The sequence below is a fragment of the Pteropus alecto genome, unplaced genomic scaffold (genome assembly GCF_000325575.1).
Source record: "Pteropus alecto unplaced genomic scaffold, ASM32557v1 scaffold156, whole genome shotgun sequence".
NCBI classification, from domain to species: Eukaryota; Metazoa; Chordata; class Mammalia; order Chiroptera; family Pteropodidae; genus Pteropus; species Pteropus alecto.
In genome coordinates this window covers 107,176-126,119 of record NW_006437746.1, presented here as the reverse complement: position 1 = coordinate 126,119, position 18,944 = coordinate 107,176, and the positions used below count along the sequence as shown (strand labels likewise).

The 18,944-nt window shown below is 40.6% G+C and overlaps 1 protein-coding gene across 1 annotated transcript in view; it reads right to left on the bottom strand.

Annotated features, from left to right (window-relative positions):
* The window catches only part of MOBP (myelin-associated oligodendrocyte basic protein), a 27,576-nt gene extending 14,908 nt beyond the window's left edge, over positions 1-12,668 (bottom strand). Inside the window, exons 1-2 of the mRNA XM_006914810.3 lie at positions 12,439-12,668; positions 6,107-6,184 (exon numbers count right to left, since the gene is read on the bottom strand). The gene's annotated coding sequence lies outside the window, so the exon portion shown is untranslated. The remainder of the gene's footprint in view (positions 1-6,106; positions 6,185-12,438) is intronic.
* Positions 12,669-18,944: the final 6,276 nt, after the last annotated feature.

The window sequence follows — 18,944 nt, the reverse complement described above, 5'->3', positions numbered from 1 at the left end:
ACAGAAGGCCTTGGGACTTGATGTGCTCAAGAAACCAGAGAAGGGGAGCATCGTGAGGCTGGAGGGTGAGACGTGGGCAAGATGGTCCTGGGCCTTGAAAGTGAGCGAAAGAATAGGAGAAACAGGAAGGCACTGAAAACTCTTGACTAGAGGAGATGAGTCTTCCTATTGATATTCGCTGAATATAATCCAGGCTTCTGGCAATGTAGACTGGAGAGAAGCAAGAGTTGAAGCAAGGAGACCAGTGAGAGAGGACAGGGACTTTACCCTGGTCAGTGGCAGTAGAGGTGGATCTTGGAGGCAAAATTAATAGCGCCTGAGGATCAGTTGGATGTGGGGTTCATTGGAAAGAACAGTGTAAGGATAACTGCCAGGCTTATGGCTTGAGCAAGTGCCTAATGGAGCAGTATACTGAGGTGGGCAGTAAGGGTCCAGTTTTCGACATTCGTTTATTCAACAAATATTAATGGAGCAACCACTTTGTGCCAAGCATGTTAAATCTGAGATGCTAATGAGGATCAAGTGTTGATGATGCCACACAGTAGGCTGGTCTGTGCTGGAAGCATTGACATATGCCTCAAAATTGCTAAAGATCAGAGTGCAGAATGAGCAATACAGGAAGCCCAACAATGAACGAGACACGTAGACGGATTAATGGAGGCAGGAAAGAAGGATAAAAGTGATTTCTCCAAAGGAAATTAGGTTAGATGATGAATCATTTTACTAAGATGGGAACAGGTTTAAGGATGGGGAAGGGAAGAGTCGAGAGTTCGGTCTCAGGCATGTTCAGTGTGAGAAACTTATGAGCCTCCAACTTGCTGTGAAAGGAAGTGATTGGCCACACGGATCAGAAAATAGAGGTAAAGACAGATATGGAGGTGGGTGAGGGGGTAGAGAGAGATAGAGAGAGAAAGAGAGAGAGAGAGAGAGAGAGAGAGAGATTCAAGCGTATTTGACATATAGATGAGATTTATAGCCAAAGGAACATAGAATACCCAGGGAGTATAGAAAAGAATGGCTGAGAAAAGATTTATTCTCAATAGCAACGAGAATTCTGAGATACCTAGAAATAAAATAAACATTAGAATATATAAATCCCTATGAAGAAATAAAATAAACATTGGAATATATAAATCCCTATGAAGAAAATTTTCCAAAACTTCAGTGAAAATATGAAAGAACATGTGAATAAATAAAAGGAATTTTTTTCATAGGTGAAAAAGATCTATATGCTAAAGATGCAATATTTGCCAAAATTAATTCATAAATTCTATGTATTTCTTATTCAAATTACCGAAGATCTTTTTTGAAACATGCCGATCTGCTTTGATGAAAGAGCAAAGGACCAGGAATCACCAAGGAAATTCTGAAAAGAGTAACAGGACTTTTTACACCAGATATTGAAACATTTTACTAAGAGATAATAATTAAAATAGTTGGCATGGGCTCAAAAATGGACAAATACGATCCGTGGAGAGGAAAACGGAACTCAGAAACAAATCCATTATACGAGAGAACTTGTGTATGATGAGATGTTACTATGAACCGGTGGGAGAGGGTGGATTTGTCAATAAATAATGTTGACATAATTAACTTTCCAGCTGATGTGATTGACTACATCAAAATTAAAACTACTGTAAATCAAAAGGACCGTAGGCACGGTCGAAAAATTAGCAACGCTAGGAGAATACAACACATATAACATACAAATGGAGTCAGTGAATCTTTAAAAGCCCGTAATCATATACAAATATGCTTAACTCTGTAAGACTAAGGGAAAGGGAAATAACTACAAGATAATGTCAATTCAAGTCCATTCCGATTGGTCCAAAAAGGGAGGGGGGGCGCGGTAAACTAAGGAGAGGGGGGGAAAACAGCCAATCAGAGTGCAGGAGAAGGCGCAGGGGAAGGGGTAGGAACATTCAGCAAACAGGGACTGGGCTGGAGCTGGGCTCAAGGAACCAGCCCCAGCTGTGAGCCGTAGGCTGTCAGAAGGATGCCCAGTTCTTCCTGCAAGTGAGGAATGCATGCAGATGCTTTGTCGAGGAGCCGTTTCTGGAATAAAAGCGGAGGGTTTCAAGGTCCCACTCTGGGCCTGGGCTTCTGCCACCTACCACATCCTTCCAAAGGCTGCTCAGCCCCAAGTCCTCCGCCATGAAAAACATTATCGCTGCAGAGTAAATTCATTCCACGTTCACCACCTCCCCTAGAGACCTTGCTAATTCCCTCTCAGGCCAGGAGCTAATACTTTCCTCTGAGTGTAGATGTACACAGTAAATGACAATGGCCGCCCTCTCGATCAGTCCACAGCAGCAAAAATACAGTTAAGAAGTGAACTTCGGTGGTAACTACTACATGCCGTCTCTGAGGATATCTTTATTTGTCCTGGTTTCTCCATTTGTGGCCTTGGCAACTAAAATGTTTACAAATTAGTACCAGGAACGCTGAACGATAGATTTCTGTCGGGAAACCAGTTCCAAGTAAGGAAAACGTCATACAGATATAAATTTTGAATCAGAGGACTTTTACCCAGAGAGCAGCATCTTGCCAAAATCTAATACTGATTTGACCCGTGGAGGCTGTGAAAATATAAACAGCATAAACAAACAGGTCCTAATTGTACTGGAGTTGACAACCCACTCAGGAAACAAAGCAAAGCCCTCACTGCTATGTCTTGTTCTGACAACAAGGACAAATTAAAGTGGCCCAAGGACCACACTGCCCACAGACACCTGTCTCACAGACTTGTGCAAAAGTCCTTTTTGATTAAACCGACTACCTGATTCTGGCTATTCTAAGAGAAGAGAACACATGTGACCCAAGGTTGGTGTCTCCAGCACATAGACAATATATTTTGCAAATGTTTTAGGAGTAAAAACCTTGTTTATCACAGTGAAGCCAGATAAACTTGTAAGAAGTAATGCAATTTTCTGAACATGATTTTAATAACATGACGTTCTTTATTTGGTTAAGATCTAAAATTATACAATACATTGTTTTAGCTTATGGACCTGAATTTACACTAGAATTGTATGCAGATAAATAATTCCATAATTTTCTGCAGACAGGGGGCAAAAGGGCCCAGGAAAAGCAACCAAAGGCGTGAGTTTGTCCCCTTGTTAATCCATCCCCCACTCCAAAACTTCCAAGGCTTTCCCCAGTTACAGAGCAAAGTCCTGCCTCTTGTTAATATGGCACACAAGACTCCTCCAATCTCGCTTTCCCCTTCATCTCCCACCACCACCCTGCGCTGCGATAGGTCGGAAACATCATCCTATGATCAAAAGATGCACCTTGACACATGCTGTTCCTTTTTCCTGGAAAGCCTTCTCCTCATCACGTTGGTATGGTGAACTTCTACTCATCCTAATGAACCCAGCTAAGATCTCATCATGTCAAAGGATCCGCCCCTCCTTTGCGCTATCTCTACGTAATTTCTACATATTTCTATTGGTGGACATGTCACACTATGCTATAACAGTGCGGCTGGATGTCTACGACCCCAGCTTGAACTCCGAGGGAAGGCTTTCTGTCTGAATCCCCAGGGTTCTGCTGTGCTGTCCACTCAGTGAATGAGTGTTAACTGTGATTGAATTGAAGGCATCTAAACCCTCCAGGTGCTTCTCTGCCCTGGGGTGTTATGTCAGACTCAGGCTGCTTTTGTCCAATTCCCAGCAGGGCTATTTTAAGAATTAAGGTTCCAACATAAAGTGGTCTCTCAGTAGAAAATATGTGTTCAAGGTATGCTTAGTTTTATAATTATTTGCCTTTCTTAATCTGTTTGTGATGTAAGAAATGAGAATTGTGTTTCTCCTCTATGAAAATGATGAGATTTTGAATGTACTCATATGTAGGTAAAACTTGTTAATTCTTCCTGGATGAAGGAGAAGGCAACCTATTTTCCAGATCTTCATTTTCTTATAGAGAAACCTAAATGTTCATTTGGCCTGCAGTCATAGCAGGGGGCTAACGGAGAGAACCTAGATTGCTTGATGGGCTGCTTTGTTGCTCCAGAGATAGCTAGTGGAGGGTGAAAGCTGCTATACTGACCTAGATTCTCCCAGGGCATTAGTCTTGGGAAACAAAGAGACCAGGCCAGATACAAACTGAAATAAGCACTGGCTTCTTGACCACCTTTTTCCCTAAATTTTGAGTCCAGGGCCAGCATCTGAGTCACACAATGGCAGTTATACTGGTAGACTGCTTCAGCTGGATGAAAGCCCTCTTACCTTTGTTCCATTTTGTAATTTATCTGCCTCCATCTTTATATTTACCATGTTATATTGAAATGATTCATCTATTCAAAAAAACAAGAGGAGGAGTCAAAGGCGACTCCAAGTTACGTAGTTTGAGCAACTAGGTGGGTGTTGGGAGCATCTACGGGAGCAAAAGGTTTGGAGGCAAAGGCAGAATCATGAGTTGAGTTTTAGATGCATTCAAGGTGTGGTGTCTGAGGGGCCTCTAGACGGAGATGTCAAGAGGAAAGTTCAAAGGAGAAGTCTGGGCGAGCGACAGCATTTGAAAGTTGTTGGAGTGTAGGCAGCATTCGAAGCCATGAGGATGGATGTGATTCCCTTGGTGGCAGAACAGAGAATGAGAAGAGAGTCCGACTGTCCTTAGGGGCACGCCCACATTTACAGGTGAAACGGAAGAGGGGTGATCAGCAGAGAATAAAGGCAAGAGGCAGAGAGGAAGGAGGAAAACTAGAACGTGTGGTACTGTGGAAGCCAAAGGGAAGGAGTGTTTCGATGGAGGGAGTGGTCAGCTTTGCGGAATGACTCTGAGAGGTGGCGTGCTGCAAGCATGTGAAGAGGACATTAGTTTAAGTGGTGTGGAAATAATTTGTGACTTTAACAAGAGTCGTCTCCATGGAATGGCGGAAACGGAAATTAGAGTAGAGGGTTTGTGGTGGGACTAGGGGGCTGAGGATCTGGAGAGAGAACGTGTGATCAACTCAGGCCAGAAGTTTGAGAAGGAAGGGAGGAGAGCCACGGTAGCCAGAGACGCACGTGGTTTCCACAGTTGTTGTTGTTGTTGTTGTTGTTGCTGTTGTTGTTGTTGTTGTTGTTGTTGTTGTTTGGGGGGATGGTGTTAGATTTGAGAGTGGTAGAGGGGCGATTGGTTGGTTCGTTGCTTCCTTTTTTTTTGTTATGACGAGAGCATGCATAAGTGCTGATGGGAAAGGTCTATAGACAGGAAGGGATTAAAATAAAGTCAGAAAGAGGAAATAATTCATATTCTTGAGGAAAGCCTGAGGAGAGGGAAGGCAGAGCACCTGTCGAAGGGCTGGCCTTTGCTGGAAGGGGGAAAGTAGTTGGGTGTATGACGTTCCCATCTGATAGCTTTTATTTTGCCACTCATGTGGGAGACACGGTTATCAGCTGAGAATGAGAGAGTTGGATATTTGAAAACAGAATGAGTTTAAAGGAGATTTTGCAGAAATGTGGAGACTAAGCTTCCAGGTAGTTTTGGGAGCCTCGTTGAGGTCACCGACCACAAATATGTAGTGGCATCAATCCCTCCCCTTGTGTTTTTCTCCAGTTGTCCTCGGCAGCCTGGGTGTAGACGTGAAGAAGACAAATTAGGTACATCCAGGCTTGGGATTTGCCAGAGAATTTGCATGAGAGAAGTTGAAATGAGGGATCCTACAACTGTAATAGGAACAAAACAGAAGGTAGAAAAAGGTGAGGATAAATGGGTAAGTGAATAGATTAATGAATAGATGGGGAGATGGACATGCAAGTCAACTCAAAGAACCTAGTGGACCAACAATTTTAGCGGGGCACTTAACAAAGCAAGTTGAAAGAAAAGAAGCCGTGAATGAGATCTAGATGTTTGCACTATTGGATTCAGAAATGGGGTAGTTTCAAGACGTCATGGTTCCTCTAATCCATAGAAATGTGTTTTTTTCCAAATTTCTACTCTCAAACCCTAGAATACTGTGTAACATCTGGAATAGTTTTTAAAAGTGTTTAATTCTTACTGAAAGTTTGATTGCTTAGTCTTTTGCTGATTCTGCTTTCTACGTTGATATTCTGAATACTAGCAATCATTATACAATAATTTAGAATGCAAATCCAAAAGAGTATAAGAGATTCATTTATACCTGTATTTTCATCCGTACACATCTGGTGATTAGATCTCTCTTATGAGCTTGTCTTGGTATCATTTGCTGCTTTTTTTCCTAAAAGCGAAGCAGGAAAAGGTATTCTGGTTAATTTATGTTTTGGTTACTTAGGTTGTAGTTAATTCAAGTGTATTATACACAGAGCTTCATTCTCATAGTCCTAGGAAGGGGAATGATGATTGATCTACATACTGTCAGTCAATTAGGGGATAAGGGTAAGATTCAGAGTGATGACAAGATCACACGCAAACTTTTAAAGCCCATTTTATCATTATAAAAGAAAAATGCGATATGTCCAGTTAATTTACTGTCATTAAGTAAAAATATTTAGTCATTTCTCCCAGTAAATCTGAGCTCTACAAACCTGATTTTTGCTTGTAACACTAATAAATAAAATTTCTGAAATTAATGAAATTTCAGAGTCTGGTTCTAAAAATATAAGTCTTCGCGATTAAGTAAAGCATGTAAAGAAAGGAGTCAGAAGATTGTCTTCTCCCCTACACTTCTGGAAGAGAGAGATGTTTTTTTGCATTATAAACTCAATGAAGGAATCCACCTTGATAAAGCATTAAATTGAGAACTTCTTCAGAATATCAGTCTTGCTTTCCCATGCAACATGGAGATTTACGTGACTATTCATAACCGTTTGTCCCATTCTTTATATATATCAGATCTTTGAAATGACACGAAATAACCTCCAGAAGAAACCTGTTATTCTGATTAGTTGTCTTAGTTGACAACTGCTGTACAGGGAAGAAGAGCTTAAGCAGAGAGAGGAGGAAGCAGAGATAAGAATTAGGGGTTACTATGACTTCAGGGACTTGGAAGGGGTGGGGAAGAGTAACTTATAGTCGGGAACAACTAAGAAGATACATACAATTTTCCTGATTGGCCAGTTCCAAAGTTGTGCTATTTCAGAATGAAACCATGGGAAGCTCAAGGAAAAAGTGTTGCTAAGAGGCTGAGAACTGACCAGAAATATCAGAGCTCAGACATTACTAGGAATGTGAGACCTTGGTGGCGGTGGAGACCAGGCTTTCAGTTGAGACCCCAAAAAGAATCTCACCATTGGGTAGGGACCACACCTAGGAGTAAGGGCAAAGATGAAATAGGTCCACCCTAACAAGGTCTAAAACCAAGCCTTGACAGGATCAAGGTGATCCTCCAGTAATTTAACATAACCCAGAACTCCTACAATCTATTATCTACAACGTTCAGCATACAATAAAAATCAACAGACGTATGAAGACATAGGAAAAGGAGACTGAAACCAAGAAGATAAAATAGCAAGCAGGAAAAGACTGGGAGATGGTTGTGATTGATATGCTAAACGAAGTAGAGAAAAGATGAACAGAATGGGTGACAAGATGAGGCATTTCCAAAAAATAAGAAAATGTTCTTAAAAGTCAAACAAACAAAAAAATCAGTCATGGTGAGGGGAAGGAGAGGGAACTCAAGATGGAATGCAGACTGTGACAAATGAATCTAGCTGGATTACAAGTTAGTCACACAACTACTCTGAAGGGATGGAAAAGAAAGGAGGTGACCTTAGTAACTTTGGAGACAGTGTTTCAAGTGGATATTATAAGGCTAAAGACAAAAGTAACTACTTACGAATAGCATACTTTGCTAGTACATTTTTTTCTCATAGAAGTATTAGATTAGCAACTCTAAAATGTCTTTGTATGTGTACTAGGATTAAACAAATAAATATATATTGTAATAATGAAAATCAGGTTTCTTTCTGTCAGAAAATGAAGTTATAAATAAGGAAAACAGGAACGCTAGAATGATCCTCGTGGTACTGGGTTGGAGTCAGAGATACAGAGCTAAATATAGATGTGAGTCTATATGTATTAGTGTACAGACCTATATTCTCTAGCTCTGTCCACATTGAGGGCTTAGAAGAAGTGACACCCCAGTAACAAAGAATATGCCTAGTACCCAGATCATGGTTCCTAAATACCATTGTCCAATAAGAAGAACCATGAATCCTCAAAAAAAGTGGTTGATTTCAAGCTGAGGCAGAGAAAACACAAGTTGGTCTTGGAGCAAACTGTAGCGATGGAAAGTAACCAAGTACTCATAAAGGACTAGGGCATGTCAAAAGAGCAAGACCTCCCAGTGGCTAACTCCACTGGAACAAGAAAATAAGTAACAGTAGCACTGGATGACGAACCAAAGAATAAAATAAATATCGTTGGAGTCAAACTGATATAAGTAAATAACAATAAAGAAATGGGGAGGAAGAGACCCTCCTCCTTAAAGAATAATTCCAATTAATGAATGAAGACCCAATGACGGAAAATAGAAAGTCACCTTTAGAACGCCACCAATAATAATTTCTGCAAGCAGCATTCACTCACGGATGCTAAACTTAGCAGGTGAAAGTTTAAGGAGAAATAGGGCATTTGCATAGTCTCAAAATATTCCCCTAATAAATATTTATTAATTAAAAAAGAAAAATAGTCGTTTTGTAATGGAGAAATCTAGCTAATACGCCTAATCAAGTGCTCGACATTTCCATTAATTATAAACTCCCTGTGGCAGGCAAAATGGCCCTCTCAATCAATTTCCAAATCTCAATTGCTGAAATCTGTAAATATGTAATGTTACATGGCAAAGGCAACTCTGCAAATGTAATTAAGGTTATAGACCTTAAAATAGAGAGATTATCCTGGATGATTTGGGGTTGGACCGATCTAATCACATGAGCACTGAAAAGCCAACACTTTTCTCCAGCTGGAATCAGAGAAATGTGACAGAAAGGATCAGAGACATTCAGAGCATGAGAAGAGCTCAACCCACCAGCGTGAAGATGGAAGGGGTCAGGGACCTGAGTCTTTCGACCACGAAGAAATGAAATTTGCCAACATCCTGGATGAGCATGGGTATAGATTCTCCCCCTATAGCCTCTATATAAGAGCCTGACCAGCCCAAGACTGGATTTCAGCCTCACGAAACCTTGAGCAGAGTGCCAAGTTTACTGGAAGTCTGATTTACAGAATTGTGAGATAATAAATGGATATGGTTTTAAGACAGAGTTTGTGGTCATGTGTTACACAGCAGTTTAAAACTAATGTACCCACTGCTGTGGATCACTGAAGATCCATTTCTCTGTTTTTATAATTAATTTTTGGACTCCCATTAGAAATAGATACACATTCCATGAACCTGGCTGTGTCACATGTGCTGGCTTTTAAATGCTGTCGCTCCAGAGTCTAATGCTGCTCACCTTTCCCTTTGCCCATTCACTCTAGATGTGGACACTGACTGTGTATTAACTACGTTTTCTTATTTTCTGTATTCCTGATGCTCTGGCCTCTGGGGCCTTACCGATTCTAGAGTGACTGCCCCTCCCAGTGCTAACTAAATCCTAGAGACAGCAAATGGCTCCCCTGTGAGTGTGCCTTTCATAAGCAAATCAATCGATCCAGAGCCTGAACTCACCAATTACCTTCTTTGGCAAATTCTGACTGATCACCCCAGGGCCAGGTACCAGAAAAATCAGGACAGCCCCTTCACCCCAGAGCCCATTGAAATTACTTAAACTCGCCCCTCCTAAACCTGCCTCGCATTGCTTACCCTGCCTGGCTCACTCATCCCTGCAAAAAGATACAACGAAGCCTCTTGCCCATGCAAGAGGGTTCATCTGGCTCCTGACCTACCCTAGTGCTTCCTGGGTCCATCTGGCTCCTGACCCACCCTAGTGCTTCCCCATCTGGCCCTGCTTGGGGCCACACCTAAATAAAAACAAAATCCACGTACATTTTAAAACATACTGGTCCCTTAACCACCCAGAGCACAGCTAACATCAAGCTTTTACCTAGAGCATTATTGCAAGAGCACCGGAAGCCACAGCGGCCTGCAGAGCCCACATGATGGAAGCTAATCCTAGGGTTCCTGGCTTCCAGCTTGTGAGAAGCAACTCAGTTCCCACCGGCAAGATTCTCCTGAACCCCACAAGCCTCCCGTGTCCCGACCCCCAATTCTTCTGACTGAGCGAGAGAAGGAGGCCTTCGTTTTCCACCCCAGGATGGCTCATCATAGGAACACATAATCCTTTAAGTACTTCCCTGGAGTTTGAGAAAAACACTTTCTTATTTTCTGTATTCTTGATGCTCTGGCCTCTGGGGCCTTTCAGTACTTCCCTGGAGTTTGAGAAAAACACTTTCTTATTTTCTGTATTCTTGATGCTCTGGCCTCTGGGGCCTTTCAGTACTTCCCTGGAGTTTGAGAAAAACACTTTCTCAAACTCCAGGGTGACTTCTCTGACTCAAATAACACAATCATAATAGCGAATGCTACATTTTCCCCAAAGCTGAGTTCCCCGACATTAAAATGGCACCTTGGGATGAACCCCAAACTTCTCATCTAATTCCGTATTTAAGAAAGAAAATATTTCTCGATTCCGTTAAAGCCATAATTCATTCGCTGGACTATAAAGATCACATAACAAATTAATCAATTCCCCCACATTCAGATTTTTGATGACTTCAGAGTAATTTTCTCTGAGGAAAAAAAAAAAGTCAGATGCTTTACATTTGCATATCGAAAGAAATCATTTTAAGAATAATAAAACTGCCAGCCGCCTCCACACAGAAGTTTTCCCACTTACAAAATGAAAGTTCTTTTTCCCAGGCCCCCTGTCATCGTGTTAAAGGTGACCAGCAAGTCTGGAGCAGCTATTCAGGACAGCTCCTGATTGAATTGTATCTGTTTTTAGCAGATGGTTTTGCTTAGACAGGAATTACCACATTTATCAAATGAATACTCATAGAGTAGTAAACATGACTCCAACATACACAGGCACCTAGATTAAATACTTCACTATACACCTTTCAAGTTCATGTACATATTGTAACCACCGTTTATAAATAAAGGGCAGCGCTTGTACATTTTGGGTGAATATTTGTGAATTTTCCGTAGAAAGCCCTGGATTTTTTATTTTTTATATCTTCTTTTTTTATTAAGTTTATTGGGGTGACATTGGTTAATAAAATTATATAGGTTTCAAGCGTATAATTCAATAATACATCATCTGTATATTGATTGCATGCGTCAAATACATTTTTCACATTTTCTTGTAAGATTTTAGGTACTCATTTAAAATCCTAGTTACCATTAGATAAACCGGCTCTTGAATTAAAAGTTCGTACAATCAGATTCAAGTTTGAATTTGAATATATATGATCTAAAACACAAGTATACTCTTTCCAAAACGGATTAGGTCCAAATCTGGACCTAATCGTGAGAAAACATAAACCCAAACTCAAACCGAGGGACATTTAAGAAAATAGGAGGCCGATATTCTTCAAAACCATCAGGATCATGTCAAGGTCTGTAGATTAGATAATAGCGCTTTCTCCATGTTAATTTTCTGGTTTCGATCATGTCTGTAATTTAATCTCAGATGGCTCAGAAAGAAATGTATTTGTGTACACAGAGAAAGAATGATAAAGCGAATGTGGTAAAAAGTCAATGTTTGAGTAATATAGATACACCTGGAATTTTTGTACTATTTCGATTTTTCTGTAAATATGAAACAATTTTTAAAATCCACTCACCAAGACCCTCTGCTCTTCTAAACAAACATAAAATAGCATGGCTGAACATCTGACAACAATGTTTTCTGCCTCTTTGATTTATTCACAAAGCATTAAAAAAAATTTTCCCCCAATATCTTCCTAGAACTCTAGCCAAGTTAAAAACTTTATTCCCCTAACACATAATCTTTTCTTCCATTTTTCTATCAACCACAAAACTGGAGGAAACAAAAAAAAACATGACTGTGATTTCTGAGGTTCTGTACAAAATAAAGCGTGAATGCCTTTCCATCTAAGGTTGCTAGCCCACAGGGAGTAAAATTCTTACAAGATTTGGGCTTCATTGCGCCTTTGGTATCCCCACACATAAATCCAGCTGCATGAGGGAAGGCATTCTTCCTAGATGAGAAGAAAAGTCATGATAAATAATAGAAGAAGAAGCCAGTAGCCCCTGCTGATTCAGCTCCAGGAACATGGGGCTTTTCACCTGAGGGAATCTGAGTTAGGGTTCAGAGCCTCTCTCCAGGCTCAGATGTGCCCAAACATTAGCCAGAACACTGCAGGAGGACTCTCTGCCCACATCGGCACAACCTGGTTGTCCTCCGTTCTTGTTTTCTCCATCCTTTTATGTCCACCCAATCGTGGCTGCTGTTACAACAAGTTTCCCCTGGGATATAATGAAATGACCTGTACAAAAATGTGCACTCGACACCTGAAGATGAAGTACAGTGTGAAGTAGGATCAAAGCCAGTGGAATCCCCTTACCTTGAAGTAGCAGTTGTTATGTGAAACACGTTCCACGTCTGCACCAGGTCCCTGGGGGCTGTTGAGGCCACTCAATGCATGCAGAATATATAGGGAGAGATTATATATCCGGGGTTTTCATTACACAAGGTGTTTTTGATGGGTCCTCAGCCAAGATCTACTTAAAAACAAAAGCTACACAAAGACTACACAAAGGCCACACAAAGTTTAAACAAAAGGCTAAAGAAAGACCAAACAAAAGCCAAAGAAAGTTTAAACAAAGAGTGAAACAAAGACAAGACAAAGGCCGAACAAAGACAAAAACAAAGACAAAACAAAGGGCAAAAGAAAATCTAAACAAAAGCTAAGTTTCAACCAACCACCTCTCTCTCTCTCTCTCTCTCTCTCTGTCTCACACACACACACACTCACTCACAAGCCATGTCTATACGACATCCCCACACACATATAGTCCAGTCTCCCACCTCCCACCTCCCACGAAATTAATGCCTCCTGCCAAACCCCTCACGCAGGCTCTCTCCACGGCCACTCTTTACTGCATCAAACCACATGCCAAGTCCACCCACACCACATCACGCATCAGCTCACCCCACCAAACCGCACGCCTTCCTGCCAGCGACACACCCACCACAACGACCACCCACACCGTGCCTCACTGCACATGCCACAAGCCGCACCTGCCAGCCAGGAACAGAGTTGGAATCACGCTGACGACTGCCTGTTTTTAGGATCCTGTTTTCATACTCTATGTGGAGTAAATATCCGTCTACGCCCACCCTCCTAACACACCACCCCACATACACACGCACACACAGCAAGACTGACATCGCATGTGCGTGCCCTCACACGATTCAACACCAGTTCCCCAGTCTAGTTGCTACTGAGAGGGGAACTGGAAGATTCTCTGACAATTATTACTTTCATTCCAATTTATGAAAACTTTAGAAACAATCTCTTGTGGTAGATGATTTCTGTAAATGATGAAACTCTCATTCAGTTAACATGATTATATTGGCTTCAGTCTCAGACATTGGCATTTTCTTATCATTTTCTTAAAATTTAGGGGTCGGACCATTGAGTCTCATAACTCTATGCCTCTTCAATTTGATGGGTCCTATAACTCGTGCTTCTCCTAAATTTCATTTTATATATATAGAACCACACGCTAATGATTTAAAAATTGAAAGGATATTTCTGAAACGAATCCAATCAACAGCAGCCTTTCCTCTTAAATTCCCATAGCTCCTTGCATGACGGTGAGATATAAATGCCAACATAGTCATTACGTTCCCTTTTAGGCTCTTGTCACAGTAAATGTAAAAATCATCATCATCATCGTCATCATCATCGTCGTCATCATCATCATCATCATGCTAGGGGACCTCGAAGAGACAATCCAGTGAGACTGAAAACATCCTGTATAAATCTCATTGTACACCAATGCCGCGTCCTCTTTCTACCCTACTGCGTGACAAGGTCCGGAGATGGGGACAGAGGCTTCAAGGAATGCATCGTCAACAACGAGGACGTGGCATGTGTTTAGGGATAATTGGTTTCTTAGAAATGATCCTATTAATAGGGGGAATTTGGGTAGCGCAAATTCTAGTAAGTGTAAACGCTATACAAATGGATTTCCTCAAAATTGGCTCTGAGGAAAACGTAGTAAATTCCCCGCGTATGGAATCAGCTCTAGTCACCCTGACATGTCCAGAATGCGTAAACCCTTTATTTGAACAATTATTAAGGGAAATTCCTTTTGACACGCCTCTTAAAGATATTATGAATAAATTATAACAAGCTGAATTACTAGAACCAGTTTATACTCCTGTTCCCATGCAGTTAGTAGAAAAATTAGTAAGGATAAGAAATTTACTCATAAGCCTGTGCCTACTATAGAAGGGCCTCCTTTTGTGGCCTAGTGGATAAATAGAAAACTCTGGTATCCACCTAGGGGGGCTAATAGCATGAAAAGATTACCTGATCTTCCTTTGCCTTATTCAGAAGCTTATAATAAAGATAGTATACATGTAGTGAATAAAGATAGAATTCATGTGCCTTATAGTAGTTTAAGTTTCATAGAAAGGCTGGCTAGGTCAGGATCTCCTTGGTGCTTAAAAACAAAGGAACAGAAACTTAGCTTATGAAAGCAGCTTTGTAAAACTGATTTTTATAAATATTTTCCTCATTACTGCACCAAGGAAACTTTTGAACAGCTATGAGAAAGGTTCAGCTTGAACTTTAGATATAGCATAAATCAAATAGCATTTAAAAGATTTCTTCAGGCAGAAAGAAGAACAATGTCTGTCCACAAGCCAATACTTGCTGTTATGAATACATCTATCTATCACCTTTACTTAAATCAAACTGTATCTTACGTAATAGATATAATAATTAAAAGTTTAGATTGTTCCATCAGGTAGTTCTGTTCTAATGATTGAGAGAAAAATGTACTAGTTAATCATGAACATTAATAATAATATACTCTATAAGATTTTCTGCTCCGCCTAACCACAGAAATTTAACTCCCTGCTACCTTAACAACAAAGTATAATCAAATGCCAAATAAAAAGTATAAAAGTTGTACTCAAATCACAATAAAACGGAACAGTGTCACACCGCCTCTGAGCTGTGTAGTCGACTGTCTCCCGCGCCGACGCCTTGCCCACCTTCGGGGCCCCCTGGATCCTGTCGTGGCTGGACCGCGGCACACCAACTTCTTGGCTAATTAAACAGTCTGGATCTGAGTAACCAGTTATACATGTCTGCTGGCTGACTCAGTCCTACGGTGAGGCCAGCACTTTGCTTGTGCTGCAGTGGACGTGCTGAAGCCATAGGGAGCAGAGCAAGGTGGTTCAGTGCATGGGCTCCGGAGGTCTCAGGGTAGTCACCAAGTCAGTTAAGAGGTCACGCGTGTTGGAATTGTGCCTGGTGCTTAGTGCTACATCGGTGTTAGCTATTGTGGTTCTGGCCTTAAAGAAGCTTGGAAAATAGGGGTGGGCAGAAATTGTAAGGACACCCTTCCTTATTAGAATTCAGGCTATTTAAAAAGTGCAAGATAGAGTGGGTAGGTTATAAAGGTTCATCTTTATTAAAGGACTCTGCTTCTAAAACCTTTAACAAAAAAAGGTCCTTAATAGCAGATTTTTGTGAAGTTCCGCCTTAGATCTTCTCCTCCAGGATTATGGAGTGGTAGTTATCACTTATGCAACCAAAGTGTGGAGGTCCCACGGAACAGTCACTATGCCATCTCTTTTTATTCCTATTTAAATGTTGATGCTTGCCCTACCTGCGGTGGCGTTTTCCGTCTTGGAAGGTCAGCTTACGAGGCCACATTTGAGTCAGTGTCACTCCTTTGGCAGCTTTGTGTTCCACAGAGGGCAAGACCACTCAGGAATCCAAGTAGACTCGTGGCCGAAATTAAGTCACTTGCTAACCTTACATATAATTTCTCCAGAAACTTTGGCTGCAGCCGACAATCCCCACATGTTATTGGCTGAATTGTGTCCCCTCTAAACTCATATGTTGCAGACCTAACCCCTCAATACCTCAGAATGTGACCTTACTTGGACATGGGGTCTTTAGAGAGATAATTAAGTTAAAATGAGGTCATTAGGGTGGGACAGTAATGTTCTTATAAAAAGGGGGAGATTTGGACACAGACACACGATAGAAGGGAAATAATGCGAAGACACAGGAAGAAGATGGTCATTGACAAACAAGTCAAGGAGAATGATCTGGAACAGACCCTTCTCTCCAGCCCTCTGAAGGAACCAACCCTCCCGACATCTTGATCTCAGACTTCTAGCCCGGAGAACTCTGAGACAATGAATTTCTGTTGTTTAAGCCACCCAGTCTTGCTATGTGGTACTGTGTGGTACTATGGCAAACGAGAACTCCACAGTTTCTATAGGTACTATTTTAATTAGTTTTAATTTATATTTATCAAAATAATACTTGGGCAAAGTTATAATAGTATTAAATGGTTTATGTTGAAAGGCAATAGCCCCTTTTCCCACCTCATCTCGCTCCATAATCTCACTCAACAGAGGCAGGCACACTTAACTTTTCTTAGCTATATTTTCTATATTTCCATACTGTTAAGTAATTCGCACAAACAGCCATTTATAAACGTACTGATTGTAGACTTTTGGCTTCCTAGCGAGGGTTTCACTTTCTTACACTCTACTCCTTCCTCTGCCTTTTCGCTTACTCACTGAATGTAGTTGTATCAGCCAGTATTTATAAATACGTATATATACTATTCCTACGCAACCGTGTGATCAGTTATGATTGTTTCCTTTCTTTTTATAATTTTACTTTTCCTGAAGTTAATAATCGTCTTGTTTTTGCTCTCATTGATTTCTTTTAATTTGCTTAGTTTTTTATTTACTTATCCCTCATTTTTCCAAGTATTCCAACAGATCTGTCAAGTAACTGTCAATTTCTCAAGCATTCCAATATATCAGACAACCGTTTATTTCTATTGTCTTCCGTAATCCTCTCTTCTCTTGTTCTGTTTTAGACCGGTCGCTCTCTGAGCCTGGTGCAAACTGGGACTCGCTCTCCTTGCTTTGTTGTAATGGATCACCTCTGTCCTGGATCCCATGTCATTCTCATTTTTGGTTTGCTCTCTTATTTTCTGAAGCACACCCTCTGTATCTTCCTTAGAAAGAGCATATACTTAGTGATTTATATTTAGTGATTTTTTTTTTTTTTTTTGAGTGTGTCTGCCTGAAAGCTGCTCTATTCCACCCTCACTCTTGACTGCCTGTCTGGCTGGGTATAGAATTCTAGGTTAAAAATTCTTTTCCCTCAGCATTGTGGATGCATTGTTTTACTGTATTTTTCCTTCTGTGCTGTTGTTGAGAAGTTGTGGACCTTTCAGAATCCCATTCTTTTAAGATTTTAAAAAAATATCTGGGAATGTTGGAGATCTTATTTTAACACCAATTGTCCCAAAACTTCCCTGTGCTTGGCTTTATCCTGAATCTTTTTTCATCCCTACTTGGACCATTTTTATCTAGAAATTTATAACGTTCATTTCTGTAATTTTTCTTTTTACTGTTTTTATTTATTTACTTTCTTTCATTTTCTTCTTTCTGAAATTTCTATTAGTTGGCTATTGAAAACTAATAAAAAATAACAACAGAAAACTAAATTGATCCTCAAAGTTGTTCCCCTTTCTTCTCTTTGTTTCTAGTTCTTTGCCTTTTTGTTTTGCCCTTCATATATTTTTCTTATTTTATTCATTGTATAACTATTGAATTCTATATTTTATTTTGGTAATCATATTTTTAAATTCTAAGACCTCATTCTTGTTTGTTGACTTTTCCGTATTCAAAATACATAGTATTTTCTCTAAACTCTAGGAAAATAGTAATTACGCTACACTGGGGAATGTTTATTTTTTGTTTTATTTGTTTTTTGTGTTTAGTTGGCTTGTTTACTCCAGGTCCCTTCATCCTGGTTTTGTTTTCATCTCTCCCCTTCTTGTTGGAAGTTTTCCCCTTTGTTTGGTGATCTTTCCCTGTCCACTGCTATTTAATAGTTAGGCACACAAGAGGTGACTGGAAGCTCCAAGTACAAGCACAAGGCTTATTGATGAGTGATGCGATAGGCAGCCATGCTGGCCTTTACTAAGGCAGACCTAAGTAGCTAGAAGATTTGTCTCCCAGGATTGTTCAGTTTCTTCAGGAAAAAAACAATCCATTTTCTAGCCTAGCCGGGATGGGTAGGTAGAGTAGGGGAGTTTGAAAACCTTGCTATTGATATTCTGTGATCAGAGTAGGCAAGGGACCCACATGTGGACATGTCCTTTTTCTAAGCCCTGTCCATCACCTCCACAGTTTCTTAGTCTGGAAATTTCTTCATAATGAACTTCCAGTGACCAGAGCTAGCTGGTGTCGTGAACCTGGAACTCTCCTCGGAATGTGCAGCTTCCCCATGCCTCAGCTCTGCTCTCCACTATGCCTGGCGCCCCAAGTGTGGAGGACTCTTCGCATTTCAACACATATTCCTGACATGCTTCTTCTCTGGCGTCACCCCTGCAAGCTCTTAAACTGGAACTCCTCCACTCTGCCAACTCGGTTACCATCCTCCACCCACTTTCTGTCACCCCATATTATGCTATAATCTCTCATCTTTTGGTGTTTCTTGTTCTTTGGGGGTAAAAAGCGTTTAAAAGCTTTTTAAAAATTCTCTACTTCCCCTGTGGAGTAAACATTTTTTTTTTAATTCTTTATCTTTTAGAAATATTTTACTACTATAGTTTTAGTAAATTTTTTAAAGCAAGAGTAGATAAAATAACCATGTGTAGTTAACCTGCCACTTTTAACTAAAAACAAAGTAATTGTTTTTATTGAAATATAATTCACATATGTACCATAAACTTCAGTCCCCAACTTTCAACGGTAAACAGAGGAATACAACCCCAGCTGAGCTGCCAGCCACCCAGACAAAGCCTCTGTGTATTCTCAAGCTCCACACCCAACCTCTCTCTCTCCCTC